Below are 9,720 nucleotides of genomic sequence, written 5' to 3'. Positions count from 1 at the left end.
AGACTCAAGCAGGAAGATGCAAGAAGCATGGGGAAGTGCTGCTTCGTTGCTTCCTCTCGCTCGCCCCGTGGATCTAGCTTCTTTCTATAGTCCCCACACCTAGGGCTGGTGCCACTCACAGGGGCTGGGCCCTCCCACATCCACCGGCAGTTAGGACAGAGCTGCAGAGGCAATACTCACAAGGCAATCTGGTCCATGAAATTCCTCAACTCAGGGTCCTAGGTGGCGCTAGCGTATATCGCAATGACAGTAAAAATAAATATATAAATAATGATGATCATGATGATGACAACCAAGACACCTGCCTCCCAGCAAGGAGCAAACCCTTGTCCTGTCATCCCTGGCCTAGGCCGGGTTCTCCTGTGGGGTGAAGTGAGGGACAGAGGCTGTGGAGTCCTTTACTCAGGAATATACCCTAGAGGCGCCACACTGCAGCAGCAGAGACTCAACAGTTCAGCAGAGGTGCCTGCCCGATGTGAGATCTGCCAGTCCCTCCTGCTGAGATGCCCGTACCCACAGCCAGCCAGCCTGAACATCTAGAACGGCGTCCTGAGAAGTCTGCCCTGGTTGCCCAGAACAGCATAAAAGAGGGCAAGTTTGGGGCTACAAGCCAACTGAAAAGTCCCCAGCAGAGCCCTGCAGCACCCACTCCGGCAGATGCCCCACCTCCCCACCCCTGCCACCACCCTGCTGTAAGTAAGGATGTGTGCAGACCAGCGTGATCCCAGCAGAGACCTGTACTTGAGGGTGTCTCACTTCTGCACCAATCGCCCAAAGTCCACGTTAATCAGGCTGGTCTGTCCTGAGCCCTTGTTTCTAGCGGGATAGATGTAGAGGACATGGGCCTGGGCCCCTGGGGACACGTCCTACTGATGCTGGCAGAAATAAAAGAGAAAAGGAAGAATAAACAAAGAGCAGAAGGAATGGCCTTACTGTACAGGCTGAGCCTCCGCCCTGTCCTGTGCCTTGGCTCTATGCTACTCTGCCTGGGACAATTTTGACTCAATGTCTTCCTATTATCAGGTTTACCCACACAGCCCTGGCAGCAGGTAATTGCCGTGTTCCCTTCTCCTATGGCAAGCTCACATTCATAGGAGAGCCCAACTCAGCCCTCTTATGGACAAGAGACCCTAGAAGGACTGAAGGATGGAAACTGCTGTACCTCGCATCAGAGCTTCGTGTCAAGGAAGCTCTGGCCCCATGACTCAACCCAAAGAAAAAATGCTACCTCAGAGTTGGTAGGAATCAAGGTGTCCCACTTGTGGGGAGATGGGAGTCCCCCACCAGAGCAAACAATTCCTCAGGCTAAGGGAGAGTCTGGATACTGAGGAAAGGTGATGTCTTTTCAGCGGGCTATGCCTTCCTTCTCAGTCTGTTTATAGGCCCAGACTGGGTTCTGAAATATTTTCCTCAGGGAAGGATACTTAAAGGGCACCATTGGTATGTGATTCTCTCTGAGCCTCAGTTTCCCTTCAGTTATCAAGGTAAGACCCGGGGTAGTGTCTCCTTCCCACACTGGAAGCTCCCACTGGCGGGATTGGCAATGCAGGGTAGGCCTGGGAGTGGCCACCCTTTGCCTTACAATTCCTAAGGTGCCACTTCTCCCGGAGAAAGGTCTTAGGTGACATCCGGCAGTCATAAAGCCAACCTGAAAAGGCTCCTGACAACCAAGTGTAACTGTCCATGCCACCCGGGAACATAGCCAGTAAATTAGAGCTGAGGCCTGCACGCCCCGCTCATATTTATATCTGCCTCGGTGGCTGAAAATGGATATTTATGCATTTTCAATATTCTAGGCAAATGCTCCATCACTCAGTGATGCGTGGCTCCAGCACAATATCTTGGCCCCACAGGGACGTCCCTCTTCCGCACGTTTTACTGTCTTGGGGACTTTCAAAGGTGGCCTAGCCTCCCAGCCCTTGCCAAACTTTCAGCCTCATAGAACTCAAAGGAAGGTATGAGAAAGGCCAGCAGGCCGCCCCCAGGAGCCCTCCCGGGGGCAGAGGTGGTACCCCACTGTATAGACCAACAGCCAGAGCTTAGATGCTAGGTGGTCTGACCTCGGTCTTCCAGCGTCTCTCAAAGCCAGAGATCTTTCCACACCGGCAGCGGCTGAAACGTGGCTCCTGCGTGAGACTGGCTAACTGTCCCATCTCCCGGTCTTTGTACCTCATTTATCTGCCCTGCTCTGTCTCTCTGCCTCTGGAAACTTCTGCATAGCTCTCTCAGTCTGGCTTTTTCACACCTGTCTGTCTCTGGCATCCTCCTCCCACCCAGCCCGACTTCCCTGCTTCTGGCTCTCATCCCTCCTGCCCCTCAGAATCCATGCCTCCGTCTCCCCAGGGAGGAGGCTGAAGCCGAGCAGGGCTGCAGAGAACTGTCTTGGTACCTGGGAGGAATCTCACAGGCGGTAGTGTCTCCTGTGAAACAGTGCTCTGCCACTGTAACTCCTCCCCTCTCTGGAGAAGAAGTGGGGTTGGGGTTGGGGGTTCCAGGGAGGATTCCATCTGGGCTAAAGCAATGAGACACGTGCGAGTCCCCATCGCCTGTGTGTGCCAAGAGCACTGGAAAGAGGCTTCCGCCCCAGGCCAGCCTTGGCCTGACAACTCGCTGGTTTTAAAAGGAGGGTAAACAGATGTCCTTGAGCCCGAACAGAGTAGAAGCATCAACCTTCTCAGTCCCCACTGCTCCTGGTCCCTTAGGCCGTCCTCCAGCTGCTCCTCCGTGTCCCCTCTGCTCTGCCAACGTTCTCCTGCCTTTCCTCTCCTCCCTGCCAGAACAATGAGAAGTAATGGCATCCTCAGTGTCTGTCTCCACACTTCCTCCAGGGAATTAAATCCCAGACCCTTGAGCCCTGTTAGAGTCCAAGAAAAATGCATGAGTGTGCTCTTTGTGAAAAGATATGTGTATGTACAGGTGTCCTTGCACAAAAAGGTGTCACCCACACCTGGGCTTCTGCACAGACCTGCGGGTCTGATCTGTACGTGTCTCTCAATAGCCCATGCATGCCTGAGCTATAAGAATTCTGGGTGTTTGTGTAAAAGCACAAGCAACTGCTGGTGTGAGATTTTTATAATCATTGTGGATCTCAATGCACGCACATCAAATCATCTGTGTGCAATGTCTATGCATTAAATACATACCTGTGTGGCAAGGCTGGGGAATGTTTGTTCATATATACCACGCATCCGTGTGCATGGGCACTTCTGTGTGTTTTGTGCTGTGTCCACACATTCTAGCTGTCTGCATATACTGTCATCCTGGTTCCCTGGAGCTGGCACCTGTCCCCTGCCAGAGAACCACCGTGCCATGTCTCTGGGTGGTGGCGGCAGCAGGGGCAGCAGGAAGCTAGGCCTGTAGGTAAGGATTATGCAATGTAGCGGAAGGCTCACTAATGAGGCCATCTTCCTTGCCAGCCTGAGAGAGAGCAGGTACCGCTAATTACTGCTCAGTGAGCAGCTCCCTGGAGAAGGGCTGCCGAAGGGCCCTGCTCTCTCCCTCCCCAGAGTCCTCTTTCTCCACTCGCTGCTAACCCTGAGGTGCAGCCAAATCCACAGACATCACAAAGGGGGAAAGAGCAGAGGGCTAATCAGAGGTCAGTGCTTGGTCCCACCAAGATATTCAAGATGTTTGTATGCCGTCCCATTAGCCTGCTTCCAGAAGTCACTTCCTGTGTATTATTCTGTATTTGGACACAGTCTCCAGGAAGCCTTCAGAAATCTCAGTGTGCTCCAGCAGCAAGGAAGACCTGCATACATAGTGTAGTTCCTCCACAGACAAGGAACTTACTCCTGAAGAGTGAACACCAGACTAGGGGTCAGTTGTGCTGGGCTGCTAACCCTACAGTTGTGTGACCTTGAGCAGGTGCCTACACTTCTGGGCCTTGGTTTCTTTGTAAAACGAGGGAAGACTAGAAATCAATATTCACAGAGTGGTGTGTGACCCATGATGATGCCTAACCATTTAGAAAGTATGCTTTGTGCAAAATGCATTGCATTTGCTATAACCTGAGTACACCCTCCTGTGTGTGTGTGTGTGTGTGTGTGTGTGTGTGTGTGTGTGTGTGTGTGTGTGTGTGAAATAATGACAAAATTCTGTGCATGTTCAGTATAGATACCTTTCCCCAGATATTTTCAATTCACAATTGGGTGAATCTGTGGATGCTGATGTCACCAGAAAGGAGTGGTGGCTGTATAAACATGGAGCAGAGTTACACATGTGTGTGCATATATATTTCTGTGTGTTAACTAGGGCATTACATCCTGGTTTCACAAATCTTGTTGAAGACAAGGCAAACTCATGTTTGAAATCTGTAAGCCAGCGTAAAGAAAAATAGAAGCAAAGAAGAGTTCCGAGGGTGTGTGAATGTAACAGAAGTCCTGATTGGATGGATTTAACAAATGGCTACCACTCCCTGAGGTCCTTCTCTGCCTGAGTGTCGGATTTTTGACCCCTGGAATTCAAATTATGCAAAGAAGGTCCTGTGCCCCTTGGCCTTCATGGTCACCAGGACAAAATACTGTGTGAAAAAGTCAGAGTTATTTGCTGGGGGACACATAGGACAGATATACACTCTGGCCACAGGTCCCACAGAATCTCTGATCCTGCATACTCATGGTCCCAAAGTACACACAGATGGCCTCACTTTGGTTCAGGTCAGAACACCGAGGGACCCAGCTGAAGCCTGTATCTGGACAGAGGTGGCTCAGAATGACCTAAGTCTTCTCTGAGGGAGGAGACTCTGCACTCCTGGGAGGCTGTCTCAGGTCCCTGTCACGGCCTAGGCTCTTCCGCGTGCTCACCTCTTCTGCCCAGGAGAGAAAAGCCTCTCCACAGCCCCAAATGCCTCTGTCCTCCAAGAGGCTGGTGTGAATCACAGGAATTTACAGCCAGCCTAGAGTGGGATTTATGAGTCTGCCTGAAGCCCCGGCCGTGAGGAGGGGCTGCCTGTCAGCCCCCCATTGCCACTGATTGATGAGGCTGTTTCCTGCCAAGAAAAACTCCCCTCTGAGGTTGGTGGTGAGGAAAAGACTCCCAAGAAATGAGGGGTGGCTTCTCACCTTGCACCTGCTCCAGGCCTGAATGTGCCCACATTCACAGACCAGTTTCCTCATGCATCCCCATTCTCACACATCTGTGCAAGCCTGACAGGACAAGCGTGATACAAACCAAGTCTTTCACTTTCTCATCCTCAGACCCAAGCCTGGGAAGCTGTTCAACTGAGCCTGCTGAGTCCAGTGCCAGAAAAGACCTCTGAGAAGTCCAGAACATACACACACACACACACACACACACACACACACACACACGCATGCACGCACACACACATGCACGCACACATAGATACACATACAGACACATGCATGCACATGCACAAGTATGTACACGTACACACACACATGCACACATATACATATACATGCACAGATATGCACTCACACATGCACACAGACACACAGACACATGTATGCACACATATGTGTGCACATAAACACAAACACACGTGTAAACAATGCACATATATATACACATACATGCACAGGCACACATGCACCCACATAGACACACATACACATGCACAGACATGCACACACACACACAAATTCATGAACAAAGGAATGAACCTTACCCATGTACACATCAGCACAGTGGTAAGGCTGACCCTGAGCCCAGAGCTTAATCCCAGCTGATTATCACAGGTTCATGGGGCCAGTTTTTTGGCATCAAATGAGGCCTTCTTCCGAGGGAATAGACTGACTTGGGTTTGAATCCCTGCTCCGCCAGTGTGTGTTGAAATAGTTAAAACCTCTTCATACCTGCTTCCTTACCAGGAAAAATGGGGATCAAAATAAGCTCAGCCACTTTGAGATTCCAGTAGATGCTACTGGACAGAGCACCTGAGATCTTAGGGGATCTACCTCCTGGCTTGTAGGAGCCCAGGGAATGAGGTGGCTTCTCGCTGGAGGAGAGTAAGAGGGCTCCCTAAAGATCCAGAGCTTTCCATGAAAATAGAGCTGAGGTTACCACCTTGTGCCTTGCCAGTTAAGTTTCTGCTGTGGACAACCTGCTAGCAAGTCCCTTCCCATTTCTGGCAGTCAAGACAAAGCCAGGGAGGACAGATTTGGGTAACAGTTGAGACCCATCTTATGCAGTACCCATTTCTTACCACTTGGAGGCAGCAGAGAGTAGACCTGGAGCTTCGCCTCCTTTCAGCAGCTGCGGAGGCTGCCGTCTGGATGCTGGCCAGTCCCTCTCCCAGTGCTTGATGGGTGTCGTTCCTTTCCACCTCCAGCCAGCTTTTCCGAGAACCAGGGCTGGGAGGCCATCTCATCCAGATGTGTGATGCTCCCCACAACCCTGAGGAGCAGCCAACGTTCCACTACTTTTCAGATGGGGAAACTAATGAGCCAAAGAAAGGAGGATTTGTGCAAAGTCCCAGGAGCAGATGTGCTGGAGCCAACTCCTCTGCCCTCTTTCTTAGCTACCATCCCCTGGGACAGGCCATGTGAAAGGAGAGCTGCAGCCGGCTGACCCCGGCTGGAGGCACCCATCTCACTCCAGCTGTGTCACCGCCCTGCTCGGCTCCCCTCTCTGATGCTCTGTTTGTGTCAGTGCCTGGAACATGGCAAGGACTGTGCATGCGGCTGCTGCTTTGCTTCTGGGAGATGTCACGTTCCACAAGAGGCATGTCTATCTCAGTCACCTGGCTCCTGCCACCAGTGTCTTCCTGCTTGAATCCCCTCCACAATCCTGCACCAACCTTTTTATTTCTTCTCCCTGGGCGCCTCCTCTGCCCACACCCACACACCCAGGCTGTGAGGAAGAACTAAGGGACGGACCCCTTCTCCTCAGCACCCCACTGTTCTCCTCTCCAGAGCCCACCCCACCCCCACCCCACTCCCAGCCCCCTCTCCTCAGCCCTGCCTCTCCCTTGTCCCCTCTCCTGCTGAGTCTCTGCTTGCTGTGCACTGCAACTGTGTTTACAAGACAGCAATGACAGTTTTTTATTTCTCTCTTTTGTCTCCCTTCCGCCCCTGAAGGGAAACGTGCTTCCAATCTCCCAGGAAGAAATGAAGGCTCTAGACGGAAAGGACACAAAGGACACTGGGACCATGGGTGACATCCCACTCCCACCCATGGGTTCCATACACAAACAAGTGCTCGTGTGCACACTTGCACGCATGAGCACTCTCGTGTGTGCTTGTACACACACACACACACACACACACACACACACTGGCTGGAGCCTCCAAGAGCAGCTGTGTTATTTCGGGGTAATTGAAAATGTCGATCTTTATTCTAGAGTATAAACAGGGCAGAGGGACACGGGAGTCAAGAAGGAAAGTAGTGTCCGGGGACCACAGGAAGGAGAGCCTCCGAGCAGAGCTAGACCAGATGGGAGGCTGCAGACACAGAGGGGAAGAGCAGGAAGAGCAGGAAGCCCTCACCCCACCATAAACACACCGCTGAGACGTGCATCTTCCCACCCTTAGGGCACAAGGAGACCTCCTCCAGTCAGCCACCACCCTGCTCCTTGAGGCACGAGGACAGAAGAGCTGCCCTCACTCTGGGTGACCCTCCTGAGTGCTGGAGCTGGCAGGGACCACCTGACTTCTGCTGGCGGATAAGTGACATCTTTGACCCAGAGCACCTCAACTCCTGCATGAGCACAGAGCACTCTCCTCCCACCCCAGCCCCGACTTCTGCATGTGTGTGTTTGTTTGTTTGTGTGTATGCATGTATGTATATATGTACATATGAATGTGTGTATGTATGTGTATATGTATGTATATATGTGTATGTGTGTGTGTGTGTGTGTGTGTGTGTGTGTGTGTGTGCTCTGCCACTCTTGTAGTCTATATGCTTTGCTTCCGGGAAGTTGGGGTGCATCTGTGAAGCAGCCTAGGGTGTGTGAGATGAGGAGGTACCTGGTGTTGGGGTTTTGTCTAAGCTCCACCCCACACCTACCTGGCAATAGCCAGGTATGCCCCGCCCCAAAGATCTGGCCCACTATAAGAGGGGCTACTTGCCCCTCCTCTCTCTCTTTGCTCTCCGCTCTCCCATACTCTCTCACCTCTCTGCCCCTGGGGCTCTTCCCCCCCCTCCACGTGGTCATGGCCGGCCTCCACTCTCTCTATTCTCTCTCTTTCTCTCTCTCTCTCTCTCTCTACCTCTCCCTCTCTACCACTAACTCCCATCCCCTATTCTGAATAAACTCTATTCTATACCATGTCTGTGTGTGTGTGGTCCCTCAGGGGCAGAGGTGCCCAGGCAAGGGCCCACCTGGACACCTTCCCCCACGCCGCCTAGCCACACTCACCTAACCCCCTATACTCCCCCCTTTAAGCCCCGTCATCATTCTACTGCCGAAAGTCCTCCAATGGTGCTCAAAGTCCTTCACCTGGAGCACCTGGGATGCTACAGGGTGAGGGACGTATCTGCTGTGGAACAGAGGGGAGGCTCCTGCGTTCGCCCTGGGAAGACAATGTGGCAGATGTGTCTGAGGTAGAAGCAGAAGGTAAACTGTGGGTTTCCCATTTCTCTGAGAGACATCTTGGCTCAGTCTACCTGTAAGGAAGGGACACAAGTGATGCGCTCTGACGCTTCCTTCCTTTTCTCCGTCCCTCAGAACCCCAAATCCATTCCAAGAGTCCCTCGAGCTCTCTCGTCCTCCGACCCTGTGAGCCTAGGGAGCAAGCTGATCTGTCTAGTGAAAAAGGAGCGGACTCAGCCCCAGAATGAGCAAAAGCTGTCATCCCGCACGAAGCCCCAGTCCTGGTCACACACCAGCGCTAATCTGGAGACAGGCCACTCATTTATGATGTCGTCAGGATGGCTCCTTTGCCCTGGGACTTAGTTCCGTCCTAACAGTGTTGGCTTACATTAGGCACTCTGTCAGCAAAGGCCTGCTCAGACCAGGCATGCTAGCACTTAACTCCAGCACTCAGGAGGCCAGAGGGAGGTGGATCTCTGTGAGTTTGAGGCCAGCCTGGTCTACAAATCAAATCCAGGACAGCCAGGGCTCTGTTACGCAGAGAAATCCTATCTCGAAACACACACACACACACACAAAACAACAACAACAACAACAAAAACAAAAGGCCTGCTCAGATACTGGTCTGAGGCTCACCTGCCCTGATGACACAGGAAATGCACAGCCGCCCCCACCCCCACCCAACATTTTCAGCCCAAGCATCACTAATTCTTGCAGCCGGTATGATAAATGGCATTGTCGGCAAAATGACATCTTTCTAATCTGCTGCAAGACAGATGGGTCCCTGCTCAGGCTCTCTCTCTCTCTCTCTCTCTCTCTCTCTCTCTCTCTCTCTCTCTCTCTCCTCCCCCACACCCCCAAGAGTCTGCCCAAGCCAGCCTTGCCGAGGTTTGGGGATAAAGAGACAGACACAGAATTCAGGTCAGGGTCTGGGAGGAGGAGACTTCAAGGCTCTGAGCCAGGTAGGAACCCAGGTGGCTGCTACAAGCCTCCCTCCTAAACGGTCCTGTGTCTCTTAATATTCCAACAGTGATCTTGGGTCCTTGCCATCCAGACTAGGTCTATTCAATTCAGTGTTCATTTCAGGCAAAATCACAATGTTAATCCAGGTGTGGTGGTACACACCTGAAATTCTAGCATTCAGGAGACTGAGGCGGGGGTGGGGGGATGGGGGTAGAGGCATGGCGGTCGCAAGGACAAGACCAGCATGGGCTGCACAGCAAAAC

The sequence above is a fragment of the Apodemus sylvaticus genome, chromosome 7 (assembly GCF_947179515.1).
Source record: "Apodemus sylvaticus chromosome 7, mApoSyl1.1, whole genome shotgun sequence".
Lineage (NCBI taxonomy): Eukaryota > Metazoa > Chordata > Mammalia > Rodentia > Muridae > Apodemus > Apodemus sylvaticus.
Note: the sequence above shows the minus strand (reverse complement) of the source record.